Source organism: Amblyraja radiata, chromosome 43, assembly GCF_010909765.2.
Source record: "Amblyraja radiata isolate CabotCenter1 chromosome 43, sAmbRad1.1.pri, whole genome shotgun sequence".
NCBI classification, from domain to species: Eukaryota; Metazoa; Chordata; class Chondrichthyes; order Rajiformes; family Rajidae; genus Amblyraja; species Amblyraja radiata.
This window is the reverse complement of record NC_045998.1, coordinates 12752938-12774289: the sequence shown is the minus strand read 5'-3', so window position 1 is coordinate 12774289 and position 21352 is coordinate 12752938. Positions and strand designations below refer to the sequence as shown.

Sequence of the window (21352 nt, the reverse complement as noted above, 5' to 3'; positions counted from 1 at the left end):
ATTCTTAAGGGGTTGGACAAGCTAGATGCAGGAAGATTATTCCCGATGTTGGGGAAGTCCAGAACAAGGGGTCACAGTTTAAGGATAAGGGGGAAGTCTTTTAGGACCGAGACGAGAAAAAAAAAATTTCACAAAGAGAGTGGTGAATATCTGGAATTCTCTGCCACAGAGGTAGTTGAGGCCAGTTCATTGGTTATATTTAAGAGGGAGTTGGATGTGGCCCTTGTGGCTAAAGGGATCAGAGGGTATGTAGAGAAGGCAGGTACAGGATACGGAGTTGGATGATCAGCCATGATCATATTGAATGGCGGTGCAGTCTCGAATGTTTCTATGATTCTATCAACAACATTCTTACAACATCGAACATCGAACAGTACAGCGCAGGAACAGACATCGACCCCCCCCCCCCCCAACCACCCACCCTACCCCCAAATGTATACGGCGAACATGATGCCAAGTTGAACTAATCGCCTCTGCCTCCACGTTATGCAAACGCCACAAATTTATCCGCCTCCGCCTCCACCCCTGGCAGCGTTTTCCAGGCAACCTACCAACCCCCATCCCATACCACACCCATCTCCACCCCCGCCAACCACTTGCGTAATATATTTGTCCCGCACCTCTCTTCTAAACAGTACCACTCTCACCTTAAAGCTATTCCCTCTAGTATTTGAAATTTCCCTCCTGGGACGCAGGGATCTGACTGTCTACCCTGTAGTACGATTTCGCTATTAGGACGATGAAGGCTGGTTCAGGATTACCTGTGCCATTTTCCGTGCGGCAACGGAAGGTCAGAGAACATTTGCTACAGGATCAGGACTACTGTAGTTGTAGTCGATGGAGGAAAAGTGAGGGGCTATTCCCACGTTATGCTCAATGCACAAACCGGAGCGTGTGGGGAGGAAAATTAAAAATGGCAGATCATGGGAAGAATGTACAAACTCCACACAGACAGCATCCGTAGTCGGGATCGAACCCGGGTCTCCGGCGCTGCATTCGCGATAAGGCACCAACTCTAGCGCTACGTCACCGTGATCGCCCGAGAATAAAATATTAAACAAAACAATAAATGAAAAGTCTAAAATGAACAAACGGAAATTAGCCAGATTATCAAAGGTAGAGCCCACAATGCTCCATTGTTGGCTGCGGGTAGTTAATAACAAGTGGATACAACAGTATAGAACGAACATGACTCGTAAGATGACGGGAGCCACGGGAGATTGTCGGCGACATAGACAGGGATAAAGCTAAAGTACCAGGGGATGTTCTTTCCAACGAACAGCACGCACACCGTGGCGATCACCGCAGCCGCTGTTCTGGGAACACAATACACAATACACAATACACTTTCAGTTTCGGGCGGCAAATGGAGATGAAACGATCAAAGGTGAAAGCTATGGTCAGCCAGACGGAAGAGTCTCTCGCCCAGCAGACCAGGACAATGATGGCGCTGCAGGCCGGCGTGAGCTGCAACAAGGAGTTGGGGAAGTAGTAGGAGAGAGTGCGGTTGAATATCACCTGAATAACCACCACCATCAGGTCCGACGTTCCCATGACGATCATGTAGAGAGTGATGCACCTGGAGAGGCCGCACTTCCACCGCTGGAGAATCAACACCGTCACCACGTTCACTGTGTGAGACAAGACAACCAGTCACCAAACTCACTCCCTCTGGGCAAATAAGGGGCAAATAACCCCTTATGCATTAATATTTCAGTGTAATAGAATCATAGAGTGATACAGTGTAGAAACAGACCGTTCGGCCCAACTTGCCCACACCGGCCAACATGTCCCAGCTGCACTGGTCCCACCTGCCTGCGTTTGTTCCATATCCCTTCAAACATACATAAAACAAACACAAATATAACAGGTATGGAGGATTGCAAACCCAGCTGGAAGGGAATATTCCTTCTACTCAATGGTACATAAACATACTCACGCATTGATTACTTCCTAGTGAACACGAAATTAATTCCATTTACAGCTAATCCTAAATACCATAATAGTATCATCTCGGATGATAATCCCGTTAACTTTTTTTTATAAAACTAGATGGAATGCCCAATAAAAAATCGTTCTGGAGGTTCAACCCTCAAATATTAAACAACCCGCAGGCTTGTACATATCTAAAACAACAGATGGAATTTTTCTTTGAGACTAATGACACCCCAGGCATATCACCCTCTTTACTATGGGAATCGTTTAAGGCATTTATTAGAGGATCGATAATTTCATATCAAGCTTTTCAAAATGAAAAGAATAAAACTGAACTATTCCAATTAGAAGAACAAATTAGACAATTGGATTTAGACAACGCAAAAGAACCAACTATAGATAAACACAATAACATAACAATACTCAAATGTAAGCTGAACAGAAGTATTGCATACATTTCAAATGGGAGAGAATTTTATCTCATGGATAAAATTGTTGTATGACAAGCCTACTGCTAGAATATTAACTAATAACATACTGTCTCCGACATTTCAACTATCCAGGGGCAATAGACATGGTTGTGCTTTATCACCCCCTGCTATTCGCTCTTGCGATAGATCCCCTAGCAGAAAATATAAGAATACATCCGAATATCCACGGTTATAATACTAAACACTCTAATAATAAAATATCAGTATATGCAGATGATGTATTATTATACATTAAAAAATCGCAAATTAGCATACCAAACATATTGAACTTAATAGAGGAATTCGGTTCCTTCTCAGGATATAGAATTAACAGGAACAAAAGCGAAACAATGACGATGAAACCTCAAGAGCCGAAACACCTTTTAAAATTCCCCTTTAGAATTGTCACAGAAAGATTTAGATATCTGGGTATTCAAATTACCAGAAAATACAACTCTTTATTTAATGCAAATTATTTGCCTTTACTTACCAAATTACATGCTTTGACCCAATTTTGGAAAACACTTCCGATGTCTTTAATAGTCAGAATAAATGCCATAAAAATGATTTTTCTCCCACAAATGTTGTACTTATTTCAATCAATACAAATATACCTACCTATTTTTTTTACAACTTGGTTCACACATCACAAATTTTATATGGGACTATAAATCTCATAGAATCCATAGACGACATCTTTGCAAAACCCAAATAATTCGGTGGACGTACATTCCCTAATTTTTGTACCACTATTGGGCAGTGAATATATCAAAAATGTAATTCACTGGTTGGACAACTCAACACAACAGGCAGAATGGATAGTAATGGAGAGGGGGGATTGTTCTCCTTTTAACATAGGAGCGATCCTTCTCTCCCCAATAAAACTGAATAATACAACATACAAGAGAAATCCGATTATCCATAGCACAATACCAATTTGGAGACAAATAACATTTACTCTCAAATTAAGAAACCTATCGCTTCTCTCTACTATAGCTAATAATCCGACGTTTAAACCATCTATTTTCGACAAACATTGACTCACTGGGAAAGAATAGGAACTAAAACGTTTGGAGATATGTATGAAATGGGAAACCTTTTATCATTCCAAGAATTACAATTTAAATACAATTTGAGAAGCAATCAATATTTTAGATACCTTCAAGTTCGAGATTACTTGAAGAAACATACACAAGAATATCAAACTCTGACGTCAGTTCTACTAGATGAAGGCATGCACAGAAAGGCGGAAGTAAATCATTTAATATCATATTTGTATAATATTATTCTAAATATAAAGATACCTTCGTCAGATGTTATAAGAAGAGAGTGGGAACAAGAACTATCTATCAACATTTCTAAAGACAGATGGTACAAATATTTGCCATATGTACATAAATGCTCGATTAATGTTAGACACATCCTAACTCAATTTAAAATCTTACATAGACTATATTACTCGAAAAACAAACTGAATAATTTTTTCCAAATGTTTCCCCCCATCTGTGATGAATGTCTATCACAAGATGCAACTATAGCACACGCCTTCGTATCTTGTATTCAAAGAAATCTTTGAAATCTTCTCAAAACTATTTAAAATAAGATTGGACACTAACACAGAATTGATTATTGCCGGAACAATGGAAGGCTGCTCTGAGCTAACTTCGTTTCAAAATTGTTTCCTTAACTATGGTTTGATAACGGCAAAAAATATATACTCAAATTTTGGTAAAATGCACCCACCCCAACGCTTAAAATGTGGATCACAAACATGTCTGAAATGTTACATCTCGAAGATATGAGATTCGTTCTAGCAGGAAAATCACAGCAATTCTTAAAGATATGGTATCCTTTCATCGACCTATTACAAGTATAATATGGTGCAACGTAACTCTGGTAATTAACCTTTCAGAGCTAGGTGTGGGGCGTGGAAAGATATGAAGTAGGTATATCCCTTTTCTTTTTTGTTCTGTTTTTTCTTTTCTTTTTTTTCCCTTCTCTTCCTCCTATTTTTTCTATATCTTTTTTTTTGCTCTTCCTTTCCGGTCTTCTCTTTTTTTCTACATCTCTATGGGCTCTTTCTCGCTATCTGTCCACAAATTACCAATTGTTAACTTTTGGGGCTTACACATCACTACTTTTCTTAATCTCTTCTTTTTTCTTCTTTCCTTGGGCCTATTATTTTTATATTGTTAAATTTAAAACAAGAAGTTGTACACGAAAAGTATTATGTTATATACCATGATTTATACGACTGTACATTACTTCTAATGAAAATATTAAAAATATAAATAAATAAAAAGAAACTCCCACGTCGGGGTGAGCGAAACTCCCGCGTCGGGGTGATCGAACTCTTGCAGCTTGCTCCTCCCGAAATCGTTCTCTAACCAGGGACAGCGAGCTCCACGATGTTAAAGATCGCAGGCTCCCGTGGTCGGAGCTCCCGAAGTCGGACTCCAGCAGAGGGCGCCAGTCCACGATGGCCGCAACGCGGGTAAGAGATATATGGGGTGTGCACGTAAGGTCACTGTGTCATAGGGCTTGACGCACGGAGCCGCTCAATCTATCTGGAGGACATCCGTAACTTCCGGTATATGTTATTAATGCAAGAAACGCGTACTTTCCTACCTGTTAAAAACCGCCAGAAAGTTGAATTTCTACGCTGAAAAAGATTGTGGAAATCGGGGTAAGTGTGAGAGACGTGTACCCAACTTCAGAATTCCAAAAGTGAAGCGAAATGAAGGTAAAGGGAAGCGAGAGCTGAAGGGACAACAGCAGCTAAAGTGCTTGGCGAACATTGGCTGTGCAGATATCGGATTTGAAAATATTGGGAATTATCGCGTTTGCTCACTGCATTTCATCAACAGTAAGGCATTATTTGTGTTTTTTCTTGATTCCTTTGTTATCTAAAAATCTCAGAAGTGATCAATCTGGCTGTAAATTTTTCTTCAGATGCGTTTTCATTTTCTAAGTAAAAAGCCACTTGGGAACCATGGGCGATTAAAAAAATTTACAGCCAGCTTTATCACTTCTGAAACTTTTTAGATGCCAAAGGAATCACGAAAAAATAATGCCTTAGTTGATGCAGTGAGCAAACGGCCAATGTTCGCTAAGCACTATGGCTGTTGTTGTCCCTTCAGCTCTCACATCTATCTACCGTAATTTCTCCTCACTTTTTGAATTCTGAAGTAGGATAAATGTCTCACACGCTTATCTCGATTTCCATAATTATTTACAGCGCAAAATTTGACATTTTCGGCGGGTTTTAACGGGCCCGCTACGTTGGAAACAGTGGTAAGTGCCTACCTGCAGTATGTCGCGTGTACTCCATTTGGAGTAGCGTAGCAACAGTACGGGCCATGGGTCGTGACCCGACTGCCGTGAAACCTCTCTATAAACAAGATTCCCCCAACCCCCAACCCCCACATAAAACAAGCTAGAGAGCAATAAAACATACATTTCGCACATACCAAAAAACAACGAAAAAGTGAGGGACAAAACAGACTGCTGGCGAGGCGGCCATTGCGGGCGACACCCGGTGCAATTCGGATGCTGTGTGTACGGTGTTTGTACTGTTTCCCCGTGACCTACGTGGGTTTCCTCCCACAGTCCAGAAACGCGCAGATTTGTGGGATAATTGGCTGTTCGGCGCGGGCTCGGTGGGTCGAAGGACCTGGTTCCATGCTGTACCTCTAAACTAAACTGAACTAAACTGTAAGAAGGATATTAGATTTGATTAAGACACGCGGTCCCTTTTCACCATCCAAGTTCCCGATGACAGGGAAATAAGAAATGGACAACACGATGACTTTTACACCGACTATTACATTTGCAACATTGACGACTATATTTACACTGATCATTACTCACGTGCAATTCCGATAACCGCTAGGAATGGATAGTACAAAGTGTTGATCACGTCAATGAACGTATTAATCATTGCAAACACGGCTTGGTCTGCAGATGCCGAATTGAAGTACAGCCTGAACCAACGGTAAATTGAAGGGCTGATATTTAAATCTGCGACAGTTCCCCAGGGCGGTCAATTAAGACTGCACGAAGAGATTGTGAAATCAGCATCTTGAGAAATATGGTGGGAGAGACTTTTCTCTTGTCCACCAACATGTCCATCTGCACTCGTCCCATTTGCCTGCGTTTTACACGTGTCCTTTACAAACGTTCCTATCCATGTACCGGACTAAACGAATTTGAAATAATGTTAATGAACCCGTTTCAAACACGTCCTCGGGCAGCTATTTTCATATACACCCCTCTCTCTGTCGGAAATTGCTTCTCGGATTCCGATTAACTATCCCCCCCCCCCCCACCCATCCTCCCCCCCAACCCCCACCACCACCCCCAATCCCCAACCCCACCCCCCACCCCCACCCACCCCAATCCCCACCCCCACCCACCCACCCAATATTAAGGCTAAACACAAACCATCACCATCATGTGGAAACTTGTCAGACTGTAGAAGTTCCCAAACGAGTTATCATTCTATATTCATGTTACCCTTGGTGTTTCTCGCCAACCGTTCAAAGCAGAGGAGTAGTGCAGCAGCAGCAGCTCGCAAGAATAATAGTAAGATTAAACGAGAATTTACCAGTTTGAAGTTTGATCTGTATTTTATGAGGAGTTACGATGAGGGATTACGTGAAGAACTCGCTCAGTGCGCAGGCGCTGCATACTTCCAAGCAGCGGTGTGGAATCACAGATAGACACAGTTATTTCAAGTAAACATAGTAAAGATAATGAGACATCAATTTATTAGTTTGATCCATATAATGATGGTGGGAGCGGAGCGCACGTAATCCCTCATCGTAACTCCTCATAAAATACAGATCAAACTTCAAACTGGTAAGTTCTCGTTTAATCTTACTATTTTACTTCGGAGTCACGTGAGTGACTACGTGAAGATTTCAAAGCTCTGTGATTTCAAACCGTGTAACAGTTTCATTTCACTCACTGCCGAAGTTCTTGAGGGAGGAAGTGTTATCGTAATCAACCAATGAGTCTATTTGTAGAAAAACACAATGGTATTTTTTAAACAATAACAACAAAGAATTAAGATGGTCCCCTGGGCTTAAATTAAATATTTGCAGTTCGTAAATCTTTACTGCAAATAAACCAGGTTTTGCCAACGGCTTATTATAAAATTTCTGAACGGTCTCCCCCCCCCCCCCCCCCCCCCCCACCATCCTGCTGTAGCCAGGATGTGATCTATAGGCATGTCCATTCTTTAGCCGTCGACATGGATGCTGTCCTGGTGGAATAAAATTTGTACATGTTAGTGTTTATCCCAGCAGTTTCTAGCACCTGCTTGAGCCATCTCGCAATCGTTTGGCTCGTCACCCGACCATAAGGTTTTTGTGACTGACCCACAAGGCTTTTCATCTCCCTCGAATTTTTTCGTTGTGTCTATGTAGGATAGTAGGTGGGTCATGGCGCATAACCGTGGTTCTGGTGGGTAAACCAGGACTGGATTAGGTGTTCCTGGTCTGTTCTGTTTGATCAGTCGCTGGATAACGACAGATCTGGTCTGGAGCTGTGATCATGTTGTCCAGTCGCAATAGGTGTAGTGACTGGACCCTCTGAGCGGATAAAAGTGCCATCAACATGAGCGTCTTTAGTGTAGCTTGCTCGAGGCCGGGGGATCTGGCTGGTGGCCATTCCCTGAGATATGTCAGGACCACACTGATATCCTAAATATGGGTATACCTGGGCTTAGGGCTTGATATTGTAAATGCCCTTCATCAGTTTTACCACCAGTGGATGGGATCCCATCGTCTGTTGTCCTGGCGCTGGTTTGGGATAAGCAGAAAGAGCACTCTGCGCTGTGTTGATGGCACTGTAGCTGATCCCTACATCGTGGTGTAGATAGGCCAGGAACTCCAGTATGTTGGTGGCTGTAGCTGTTGCGTATGTTGTCCCTGTTTCCTGGCAGTACTTCTCCCTTTTTTGATGCTGGTTAAGTACTGCCTCTTGGTGGATGTTCGAATGGATGCCGACATGGTGATGGTTTGTTTGGACAATCCAAGTTCCAGGTAAGGTCTGTTCAAACTTGCAACCCAAGCGTTTAATTTTCTCATGGCATGGGTGTTTAGCTTACCTGGTAGGTAAGTAGCTGATAGCCAAATATGTCTTTCGGCACACCATTGCCAAATCATGTTGACCAATTTGTCGCATGAAAATGATTTTATGCCACCCATATGGTTAATATAAGCCATCACCGTGGTATTTATCAATTTGTAACCGAACATGCAAGTGCTGCATATTAGATACATATGCTTTTAAACCATAAAAGGCGCCCAACATCTCTAGATAGTTAATGCCCAGTGTAAGTAGTAATGATGACTCTAGGTTAGTCCATCTACCACCTGTGCTGGATATGGAGTTAGTCGCTCCCCAGCCTTGAGCACTGGCATCTGTTTGAGTAACTAAAGTAGGGTTAGTGATAAAGATAGGGCTGAAACTATGCCAAACGTTTTCTGCCCAACACTGTAGCTCTGATATTGCTTCAGTGGGTAAGTTCATGACACGATCATAGTGACCTGTATGTCGTTTTATTGCCTGTACCTTTGCTCTCTGTAAATTTTCTGATAGTGCAAAGGTCCGAATTGTGTAGCCGGAAATGTTGCTACCATTTCCCGAATTACTCTTGCTACTTGTCGAATAGTTGGTCGCTCGTTGACCATTAAATTGTTGCATGATTGTGCTAATTCAACCATTTTTGCCTTTGGCAAGGTAACAGTCATCTGGACTGAGTTAATTGTGAAACCCAGGTAGTCCATGATAGTGGATGGCTTCAACTTAGATTTATCTGGATGTAGGACGAACCGCAGAGTTTCGAGGAGCTGTTTTGTAGCTGATACTGCTGCCACAGCCAATTCCATAATTTTCACTACTATCAGAATATCATCCAGATATGCCATGACAATATGTTTTTGTTTTCTTAGTATTGCCATGGCTGGGTTCAATATTTTGGTGAATAATCTTAGGGCTGAAGTTAGCCCATAGGGCAATGCTTTGTACCATCCAGATAAATTTTAGGTATCTGCTATGATCCTTGTATATGGGTACTAGATAGTAAGCATCTTTAAGATAAATGCTTGCCATGAAGTGTCCTTTGGAATTCAGTTGTTTGGCAGTAACATATGTCTCCATTTTGAAATGTATATACTTAACAAATTTGTTTAGTGATGTTAAGTCAATGATGATGCGACAGCCACCATCTTTTTTTCGTTTTAGTGAATATATTCGATACAAATTCCAAAGGTTCATGTTTGGTCTTTTCGATGACCCCCTTTGTGATAAGTCTCACCAGTTCAGCTTGTCCCTCACGTTTCTCTTTGACGGAGGGAGAAATACCCTTTGGGCCATTGTTGAACTGGCGGCGTTTTTTCTGACATGAATTGTATTTTATATACACTATGCTTCAAACCGGTGCAATCTACCTCCTGTTAGTATTAAGCCTCCACCTCCCAAAAGTTGATAGGAACCAGACCCACCTACCTCCATGGTTACGGGTATTTCCTCTGATTCTCTTTGGTCGGACGAGGCTTGCGAGGTGTCTGATGTGGCGTGTTTGTTGGGGGTTGGCGCATTTTCCATGGGGTCCGCTCTGGGCCCTGGTCTAAAAAAGACTTACGGTGAAAGTAAGCGGTCCCCGAACTTTCACCAGTGTTGAATGTCGGATGTTTACTGGTGGATGCGGCGGGGTGCTGCCACTTGGTGGTGTGTGTTTTCAGTTTGCTCGTTTTATACCCTGCCTTCATGAGGCCTTGAGTTCTTGAGGCCTCGGTCATGTCCTTCATGCGTTTAGGCAGGTCTTTCCCGAAGAGCAGGTCTGGCTCATCGGCTGGTGTTTTACACAGCCCGGCAAATCGAGGATTGATGGCAGGTTTGATGATTTCTTTCCGCAGATTATTCATTTCAAACTGCGTGTTACACAACAACGCGAGTGTATCCTGTTGATTATAGAACGAGCAAACGAAGTGATGCCTGCTGTCAATAGTCGGAGTATCCGCTGCAGCTTTAGCTCGTGGTGCCGGATGGTTGCCCCAATGTGTCCCCAGATTTGGCTGTTCACCGCTGGTACTTTTAGAAATTCACAGTTCTCCGGCGCCGTATAGGTATCTAAAGCTTCATTAATCACCTGCTCTTGTAGAGCTCTGTTGGAAAGGTGATTGATACTTGCCGCTAGTTTGGCCTCTAGCGGTTCCCCTGCACGGGGTTTTGACACGTAGCGGCCCACAACACCAAGCAGCTGTTCCTGCTCCTGCACCCCCTGCATGCTCCCGAAATCTTCAGGCATAACCCCTTGTTCTGGACCAGCCCAGTCCTTGTCCCCAAAGCTATCCTCTGGAAAGGAGGGTGCAATGGACAGTGCAGGAGGCACTGTAGAGAGAGAGTGCCTGACCTCCCTCTGCAAGAGCTACCCTCCCGGGGTGCACCTTGCTGGAGCACCTGCTCAAAGAGCCGCTCCATGCGGCTCAGGCGGCTGTCCCTCCCCCTCCTGTGTGGAGAGACGTCCCCGTCCGACGAGTCGGATGCCACCGGCCGGTTGCTCTTCCGTTTGGCTTTGCCTCCAGCCCGCTGTTCAGGCGTTAGCGGAGCTGGACTCGGCTCGGTGTCGGGGCTAGCGGCGCGCCCGGATAGCGCTCCTACTGCCTGTTGCTGCCCCCCCCCCCCCCCCTTCTCCTCTTGCGGAGTTGGACGGGGGGAAGATTTCTTCGAAAGTCTTGTCTTGAGTGTGGACATTCTGCAAGAGAAGACAGCCGGCTCTTCTTCGGTAGTTACCGAAGGAAAGCCGACTTCTGTTCACTTACCTGACGGTCCGTCTTTGAAATTGCAGCGGAGCGTTTGACTTCCGCTGCTGCCGCTGTTGCACTGCTGGCGTAATGCCGCGCCTGCGCACTGAGCGGGTTCTTCACGTAGTCACTCGCGTGACTCCGAAGTAAAATCCGTTGTCACCAGACGTTTTCTCAGCTTCCAATCGTTAAAGGCATGTTAATAGTTCATCGGTCCATATGTTCTAGCCGAGATAAATACGCCATTCGGCCTATCAAGTCTACTCCGCTATTCAATCACGGCTGATCTATCTTCCCCTCGCAACCCAGTTCTAATGCCTTCGTCACATGACACCCGTACTAATCAAGAATCTATCAAATTCCGCCTGAAAATATCAATTCACGTGGCTTCCACAGACTTCCGAGGCAATGAATTCCATACATTCACCACCCTCTTATGAAATAATTTCCTCCTCATCCCCTTTCTAAACGCACGTCCTTTTATTATGATTCTCCCACGAGTGGAATCATCCTCTCCATATCCCCTCTATCCAAGCCTTTTACTATTTGGTATATGTCGATGAGATCCCCCCCCCCCCTCTCCCCCCCCCCCCCCCCGCCCCCCCCCCCCCCCCCCCCCCCCCCCCCGCCAATTGTAGTGTTTGTCAGTAGTCGCTTCGCCTAATATGCGATGAACACATTGTCAAACACATAGACTCGGCTTGTACTCGCTAGAATTTAGAAGATTGAGGGGGGATATTATAGAAACTTACAAACTTCTTAAGGCGTTGGACAGGCTAGATGCAGGAAGATTGTTCCCGATGTTGGGGAAGTCCAGAACAAGCGGTCACAGTTTAATGATAAGGGGGAAGCATTTTAGGACCGAGATGAGAAAAACATTTTTTACACAAAGAGTGGTGAATCTGTGAAATTCTCTGCCACAGAAGGTAGTTGAGGCCAGTTCATTTGCTATATTTAACAGGGAGTTGGATGTGGCCCTTGTGGCTAAAGGGATCAGGGGGTATGGAGAGAAGGCAGGTAAAGGATACTGAGTTGGATGATCAGCAATGATCACATTGAATGGCGGTGCAGGCTCGAAGGGCCGAATGGCCTACTCCTGCACATATTTTCTATGTGTCTATGTTTCTATGAGTCTTTGTGTGTCAGGTCTGGGGTGGGGGTGGGGGTGGGGGGGGGGGGCAGAGAAATCGCTAAGGTTGGGAATAAATGTACCCAGGTAGTTGACCATTCCAAGGAACCTTTGTAGACTCGCAACGTCAATGGGAACCGGCAACTCGTTGATAGCTGCAGTTTTTGATGCTGTATCCATGCTGTATCTCGAAAAGCAAATTAAAAGTAAACATCATCCCGCACACTAGGGACAACTTACAATTTTCACCCAAGTCAATCAACCTATAAATCTTTGGAGTGTAGGACGAAACCGGAGTACCAGAGAAAATCCAATCAGGTCATGGGGAGGGCGCACAAACTCGGCACAGATAGCGCCCATGGTCAGGATCGAACCCGGGATTCTGGCGCCGTGAGGCAGCAGCTCTACCGCGGCGCCACCTTGCCGCCCCACTTCGTGCTTTGCGATGGTCCTCTTAACAATGGAGGAGGCCACAGACAGGTCCGTGAGGAAGGAGGGAGGAGGAAGGGGAGATAAAATGGCAGCCGGAAGCTCAGGACCACTGAGCACAAAGTGTCTGTTTTGATTCCCCACAGTGTACAGGGATCGGCACTGGGAAGATACAGGCGGTAGACACAAAAAGCTGGAGTAACTCAGCGGGACAGGCAGCATCGCTGGAAAGAAGGAATGGGTGACGTTTCGCCTCGAGACCTTTCTTCAAACTGGTTCGGGATTAGAGAAATTAGTGATATTGACGATGGTGTAGAGAGATGAAGAACAGTGGATGAAAGATATGCAAAATGTAACGATGATAAAGGAAACTGGCCATTTCAGGTAGCCCCGGCATTCCCACTCTCTCAATCCCTCCCCACCCATGTCGCACCAGCTTCTCGTTCTCTCCTAGCAAACTGTCAACAATGGACACAGCATGTTTCCTATATCATCGTTACTGTGTTGCATATCTGTAATGTATTTGTTCTATATCTCACCGTCTATATCTCTCGTTTTCCTTCCCCCTGACTCAGTCTGAAGAAGGGTCTCGACCTGAAACGTCGCCCAATCCTTCTCTCCCCAGATGCTGCCTGTTCTGCTGAGTTACTCCAGCAATTGTGTCTCCCGTCCATCTGAATGCAAGGATCTAACACAGTTGAGAACGCTTCCAAGCTGAAAACAGCCTTTACATTGAAGTCCTTTTGAACATTTATCATAGTTTCCACTAGGAACTGAGGCATAGAAACATAGAAACATAGAAATTAGGCGCAGGAGTAGGCCATTCGGCCCTTCGAGCCTGCACCGCCATTCAATATGATCATGGCACGTTCATATAACCATATAACCATATAACAATTACAGCACGGAAACAGGCCATCTCGACCCCTCTAGTCCGTGCCGAACACATAATCTCCCCTAGTCCCATATACCTGCGCTCAGACCATAACCCTCCATTCCTTTCCCATCCATATAACTATCCAATTTATTTTTAAATTTAGGCAAGGCAAGGCTTGTATAGGCAAGGCTTGGAGAGTAAAAACGGTCCCACTCAGAAGCGCAGCAAAGCAGTGGGACCAAAAGCTGCCATTCCCTGACCGGGAATCGAACCCGGGCCGCGGCGGTGAGAGCGCCGAATCCTAACCACTAGACCACCAGGGAAGCTGCCAATGAGGCAGACATTGTACTATGTGTAAGAAGGAACTGCAGATGCTGCTTTACTAATGTAGGCACAGAATAGAGGTGGTTGAAATCTCCAAACTCTCTGGAGTAAATGCCACCGGGAGAAAAGTCATCTCGAGCCAAGGACTAACGAACGAGCTAGGCCAAGAAGGAAATGGTCCCGAGACCGGTGGATTGGAGCGGGAACGTTGAACGAAGGGCGGGGAACGCTTGGATGGCTGCTTGCGTCCGTCAAAAGGGTGGAGGCACAATCTCTACACGCGTCCACAAGGGCAGCACAGCACCTGACAGCAGACAGGTTCCGCCCAGATTCCAACACGGATCGCTGGATTCACAGTCCAGAGTGCTCACTGTTACACCACGGAACCCACAGCGGATGCTGACTGCTTTTCCAGCCCCACTCCAGTGTTCAGACAGGGTCCAGAGAAGGTTTACGAGATCGATCCCACGAACGAGTTTTTGATGGCACTGGGGCCTGTACTCGCTGGAGTTTAGAAACATAGAAACATAGAAAATAGATGCAGGAGTAGGCCATTCGGCCCTTCGAGCCTGCACCACCATTCAATGTGATCATGGCTGATCATCCAATTCAGTATCCTGTACCTGCCTTCTCTCCATACCCCCTGATCCCTTTAGCCACAAGGGCCACATCTAACTCCCTCTTAAATATAGCCAATGAACTGGCCTCAACTGGTAAGAATGAAACTTACCATATAGTGAAAGGCCTTGATAGAGAGGATGTTTGGAGAGGATGTGGAGAGGATGTGGAGAGGATACCTGGAGTATTGTGCGCAGTTTTGGTCCCCTAATTTGAGGAAGGACATTCTTGCTATTGAGGGAGTGCAGCGTAACAAGGTTAATTCCCGGGATGGCGGGACTGTCATATGCTGAGAGAATGGAGCAGCTGGGCTTGTACACTCTGTAGTTTAGAAGGATGAGGGTGAATCTCATTGAAACATATAAGATTGTTAAGGGCTTGGACACGCTAGAGGCAGGAAACATGTTCCCGATGTTGGGGGAGTCCAGAAACAGGGGCCACAGTTTCAGAATAAGGAGTAAGCCATTTAGAACGGAGACGAGGAAACACTTTTTCTCACAGAGAGTGGTGAGTCTGTGGAATTCTCTGCCTCAGAGGGCGGCGGTGGCACGTTCTCTGGATGCTTTCAAGAGAGAGCTAGATAGGGCTCTTAAAGATAGCGGAGTCAGGGGATATGGGGAGAAGGCAGGAACGGGGTACTGATTGTGGATGATCAGCCATGATCACATTGAATGGCATAGTCCGAGGGTCTCCAATGAGGTAGAAAGCAGTTCATCTCAACTCTCTGGTTGTGGTAGGATGATTCTGTTGCTTGATAACAGCCGGGAAGAAACTGTCTCTGAATCTGGAGGTGTGCGTTTTCACACTTCTGTACCTCTTGCCAGATGGGAGAGGGGAGAAGAGGGAGCGGCCGGGTTATGACTCGTCCTTGATTATGCTGTTGGCCTTGCCTAGGCAGCGTGAGGTGTAGATACATTTACTGGCAGGGAGGTTGGTTTCTGTGATGGTCTGGTCTGGTCTGCGTCCACAAACCTCACACTTCAGATTCAGATTCAGATTCAACTTTAATTGTCATTGTCAGTGTACAATACAGAGACAACGAAATGCAGTTAGCATCTCCCTGGAAGAGCGACATAGAATATGATTTCAATAAATACATCTATCTACATGCATACAATCATAGTGTTTTTCTGTTTTTCCTGTGGGAGGAGTGTCCGGGGGGTGGGGTGATTGGCAGTCACCGAGGTACATTGTTGAGTAGTGTGACAGCCGCAGGGAAGAAGCTGTTCCTGGACCTGCTGGTCCGGAAACGGAGAGATCTGTAGCGCCTCCCGGATGGTAGGAGGGTAAACAGTCCATGGTTGGGATGAGGGCAGTCCTTGGCGATGCTGAGCGCCCTCCGCAGACAACGGTTGCTTTGGACAGACTCAATGGAGGGGAGCGAGGATCCGGTGATGCGTTGGGCAATTTTTACCACCCTCTGCAGTGCTTTCCGGTCGGAGACAGAGCAGTTGCCATACCATACTGTGATACAGTTGGTAACGATGCTCTCGATGTGGCAGCGGTAGAAGTTCACCAGAATCTGAGGAGACAGATGGACCTTCTTTAGTCTCCTCAGGAAGAAGAGACGCTGGTGTTGACCAGAGTTGAGGTATTGTGGGTCCAAGAGAGGTCATCGGAGATGTTGACCCTCAGGAACCTGAAGCTGGAAACACGTTCCACCTCCGTCCCGTTGATGTGGATGGGGGTGTGCGTGCCGCCCCTAGACTTCCTGAAGTCTACAATGAGCTCCTTGGTCTTCTTGGAGTTAAGGGCCAGGTTGTTGTCAGCGCACCATGCTGCAAGGAGCTGGACCTCCTCCCTATAGGCCGACTCGTCGTTGTTGCTGATGAGGCCAATCACCGTTGTATCATCTGCATACTTGATGATGGTGTCAGTACCATGAACAGGTGTGCAGTCGTAGGTGAAGAGGGAGTAGAGGAGGGGGCTCAGCACACAGCCCTGTGGAACGCCGGAGTTCAGGGTGAGGTTTGAAGAGGTGTGCTTGTCTAGTATCCAGTTGCAGAGGGGGGGGGGGGGGGGTCGATGCCCAGGTTACCGAGATTGATGATCAGTTTAGAGGGTATAATGGTGTTGAATGCTGAGCTGTAATCGATGAACAGCATTCTTACATTAGTGTCTCTGTTGTCGAGGTGGGAGAGGGCGGAGTGAAGTGCCGTTGAGATGGCAACCTCCGTACTCCTGTTCTTGCGGTAGGCAAACTGATAGGGATCCAGTGTGGGGGGTAGGCAGCCTTTGAGGTGTGCCAGGACCAGCCTCTCGAAGCACTTGGTGATGATGGGGGTAAGTGCAACTGGGCGGAAGTCGTTGATGCTCGCCGCAGTGGAGTGTTTTGGCACTGGCACGATGGAGGTGGTTTTAAGGCACGTGGGGATAACTGCTTGGGCAAGTGACAGGTTGAATTTGTCAGTCCAGACGTCTGTCAGCTACGCAGCACAGGCCCTGAGGACACGCCCGGGGGATGTCGTCAGGGCCAGCAGCCTTACGTGCATTACTCCTACTCAGTGCCACGTACAGGTCGTATGGGGTGAGTGTGAGGGGTTGGTGATCAGCAGGGAGCACAGCCTTGATGGCTGTCTCTAGATTGTCCCTGTCGAAGCGGCCATAGAAATAGTTAAGCTCCTCAAGGAAGGAGGCATCGCTGGATGTGGGGGTGGTGTTCGAGGGCCGTGGGTGTTTAGCCACATGCGTCGGGGGTCGTAGTTGTTGTTGAAGTGCTCCTCAATCCTGAGCTTATGGCAGTGCTTGGCCTTCTTGATGCCCCTCTTCAGGTTAGCCCTGGATGAACTGTAGGCTCAAGCATCGCCTGACCTGAAAGCGGTGTCCCGTGCTTTCAGCAGAAGCCTGACCTCGCTGTTCATCCATGGCTTCTGATTCGGGAATATGGTCACCCGTTTGAGGGAGGTGACACTATTGATGGTGGAGTTTATAAAGTCCAGAACAGAGGATGTGTAGGAATCAATGTCCGTGTGGGAGTCAAGGGTGGCCTGGGCTGCAAACGCCTTCCGGTCAGTTTTTCCAAAACACTGCTGAAGTGTGGAGTCTGCTTCCTCTGACCATACTTTAACTGTCCTCACAGTGAGTTTAACCCGTCTGATGAGTGGGGGGTACTTAGGGAGCAGGAACAATGAGAGGTGATCCGACTGACCAAGGTGGGGGAGGGGGACGGCTTTGTAAGCTTCAGCCATGTTAGTGTAGACTTTGTCCAGTGTCGTGTCTACTCTCGTGGCGAAGGAGACATGTTGGTGAAATTTGGGGTGTACAGTCTTCAGATTGGAGTGATTGAAGTCACCCGCAACAATGAAGGCTGCCTCGGGGTTGTGAGTCTGTTGTCTGCTAATGGCAGTATGCAGCTCTTTCATTGCAAGCTTGGCATTAGCATCAGGAGGGATATAGGCTGCAGTCACAACAGTGGAGGGAAACTCTCTGGGCAGATAGAACGGTCTGCATCTAACCAAGAGGAACTCAAGGTTAGCTGAGCAGTGACTCGATGATGGTGGAGTCCGTGCACCATGCTTTATTTATATAACTGCTTCGTTCTGGCGTCTCCACCTGCTTTAAGAAGACCACCATCACCACAATGCCAAAGAACAGCAAGGTAGCGTCCCTTAATGGCGAATTCCCAGCGGCTTCGACACCCACCATCATGAAATGGCGGGCGGCACGGTGGAGCAGCGATAGAGTGATTTCCTCACAGCGCCGGTACCTTGGGTTTGATCCTGACTACGGGTGCTATCTGTACGGAGTTTGCACGTTCTTCCTGTGACCTGCGTTGGTTTCCCCCGAGACCTATGGTGTCTTCTCGCACTCTGGAGACGTACTGGTTTGTAGGTTAATTGGCTTCGGTAAAAATTGTAAATTGTCTCTAGTGTGTGTAGGATAGTGATAGTGCACGCTGGTCGGCGGGAACTCGGTGGGCTAAAGGGCCTTTTTCCGTGATGTATCTCTGAAGGCTCTTAAATATGAAGAGACTTGCCTGAGGAAGAGACTTGCCTGAGGGGAGAGTGTGCAGGTTCCGTGGTGTAATGGTGAGAACTCTGGACTTTGAGTCCAGCGATCCGAGTTCAAATCTCGGTGGAGCCCCAATATTTGCTGAATCAGCAGTGGGTACAGTGAAGGCCACTAAGAGCAGCCCCGGGCTGCCGCGTTCCCCGACTCTAATCTGAGCTTGAAAAATCCGGCGGTGAGCCTGATGTGTCCCGCGGGCTACATTTTGGAGACTCCTGCCTGACATGAACTAAACAAAAATGTACAGAAGTATAAACATTTATGACTTTATTATTGTGATAAGTATAGTTATATTGTTTTGTTTTTTTAATAACTTTCTAATGTACCGAGAAAGTCTACCTTCCCGTTTTTTTCGCCAAGTGGCGTATCTTGCTCCTCTACTTGATCTTTGGTCAGCGCCGCCGCTGCTGAAGCTCGCTAACGTGGAGGGGGAGGGAGAGTGAGGTAGAGTCAATTACTTGGGCTGAGCCGACGACGCTGCTCTTCCGCTCAAGACACGCCCACTTGTGAGGCAGATGCGATCGCTGCCTCCCCTGAAGCTTTATCAATGCAGTTGTATGTGAGACCAGCGAGCACAAATGCAATATCTTTATATGTGAAATACGTTACCTGGACTATGGAAGGTAAGGACATGTAATGAAGGGGTTTACACACTTTACATTGGTGACATGCATAGAGATAGTAACAGGCACACGCTTATTGCCCGCACTCCATGCAGTTTCTGACGGGTTGCGCAATCAGAGGGGAGGCTCAGCTCGCCGCTGCCTCATCTCTTCATGTATTTGCAGCAGAGCTGCGCAAATTTTGCGATTTTTTACTATAAAAACTGATTCGATTCTTATAGAAATGACATTTATAACACAGACCAGTGGAAAAATCTTCATATTTATTTTATTTTAATATTAATATTATTTTTCTTTACTTTTCTTAACAGCTATTTTCATTGGGAGTCTGACAGGTGAGGCACTGCCTCCCCTGACCGCACGTCCCTGTCTCTAAAGGAAACGAAACTAAACTAAGCTAAACGAAGTAACTTAAAAAACATCTCCCTTGTCTTTGGTCAATTATCTTAGCTCTCACGCACTGACACAATGCTGTCGGTACAACAGGCCAACAGAGGCATAAACTTTATAATACTTTGGCCATGCTGCATGCGGAGTATTGCGTGCAGTTCTGGTCACCCCATTACAGGAAGGATGTGGAGGCTTTGGAGAGGGTGCAGAGGAGGTTTACCAGAATGATGCCTGGATTAGAGAGCACGCTACAGGGAGAGGTTGGACAGACTTAGGTTGTTTTCTCTGGAAAACGGAAGCTGAGGGGAGACCTGGTAGAATATATAAAATTTAAGAGACATAGATGGGGTAGACAGTCCAGGTAGAAATATCAAGGAATTGAAGGCTAGCATTCAGGTGAGAGGGGGCACAGTTTAAAGGGGATGTGCGGGGAAAGTTATATTTTACACAGAGGGTGGTGGGTGCCTGGAACGCGCAGCCAGGGGTGGTTGTGGAGGCAGATACGATAGTTGGGTTAAAGAGGCTTTTACACAGGCACATGGATATGCAGGGAATGGAGGGATGTGGATCACGTCCAGCCTGAGGAGATGAGTTCATCTTGCAGGGCCGGATTAAGATGAAGAGAGGCCCTAAACTGTTCCACTTGTGAGCCCCCCCCACCCCCCAATCCCCCACCCGCACGACTAGAGAAAGATTGACACCGATTTGCAGCCGAGCATGGCCAATGTGATATGGGGCTGGAAAGCTGCGCTTTATTTATTTATTGTGTAAGAAAGGCCTACGACACTGTCAAAAATATTATACACCTTGCAGGGCTCTCACTTAATTTATTTTCTCTGGTGTCAGCCGGGCAAATCCGGCCCTGTCATCTTTGCATCATGTTCGGCACGGACATTGTGGGCCGAAGGGCCTGTTCCAGTGCTGTACTGGACGATGTTCTATGTGCTTAGGTTGAAGTGCTTACACTGTTCAGTCTGGGTTTAGATACATTAGCAGGAAAAGCGGTCAGCATCTGCTGTGGGTTCCGTGGTGTAATGGTGAGCACTCTGGACTCTGAATCCAGCGATCCGAGTTCAAATCTCGGCGGAACCTGTTTGCTGTCGGTTGCTGATCCATGATAAAGGGAACACCATTCAGTGCAAGATGAAGCCAGCAAATTCTGATCACAGATAGTCAGTCGGTCGCCAATGAGGTAGTTGTATTTCATGACAGACGTCTGGTCGTTGGTAGGACTGTTATAATGCCCCTGTCCCACTTAGGAAACATGAACGGAAACCTCTGGAGACTTTGCGCCCCACCCAAGGTCTCCGTGCGGTTCCCGGAGGTTTTTGTCAGTCTCACTACCTGCTTCCACTACCTGCTTCCACTACCTGCAACCTCCGGCAACCGCCTGCGACCTTTGAGAAGAAACTATCCCCGAATCTGAAGGTATTCCTTTTCACATTTCTCCACCTCTTTCCCGAAGGGAGAGGGGAGAGGAGAGTGTGGCCGGTTTGCGACTCGTCCTTGCTTATGCTGCTGGCCTGGCTGAGGCAGCGTGCGGTATAAACGGAGTCAATACTCGGGGTGGGTGATTTGTGTGATTGTCTGGACTGCGTCTGCAATTCTCTGCAATTCCTTCCGGTCTTGGATGGAGCTGTTCGCAAACCAAGCTGTGATGCATTCTGATGAAATGCTTTCCACATCTTCTCTTTAGAAGTCCTGTTCTGGACTTCCCCAACATCGGGAACAATCTT

At 46.5% G+C, this 21352-nt stretch overlaps 2 non-coding genes across 2 annotated transcripts; one reads left to right on the top strand and one right to left on the bottom strand.

The window, feature by feature from the left end:
* Positions 1-13904: 13904 nt before the first annotated feature.
* On the bottom strand, positions 13905-13976 carry trnae-cuc. The gene has a single exon. It is a non-coding gene; the product is annotated as a tRNA-Glu (tRNA).
* Positions 13977-20636: 6660 nt separating this feature from the next.
* On the top strand, positions 20637-20708 carry trnaq-cug. The gene has a single exon. It is a non-coding gene; the product is annotated as a tRNA-Gln (tRNA).
* Positions 20709-21352: the final 644 nt, after the last annotated feature.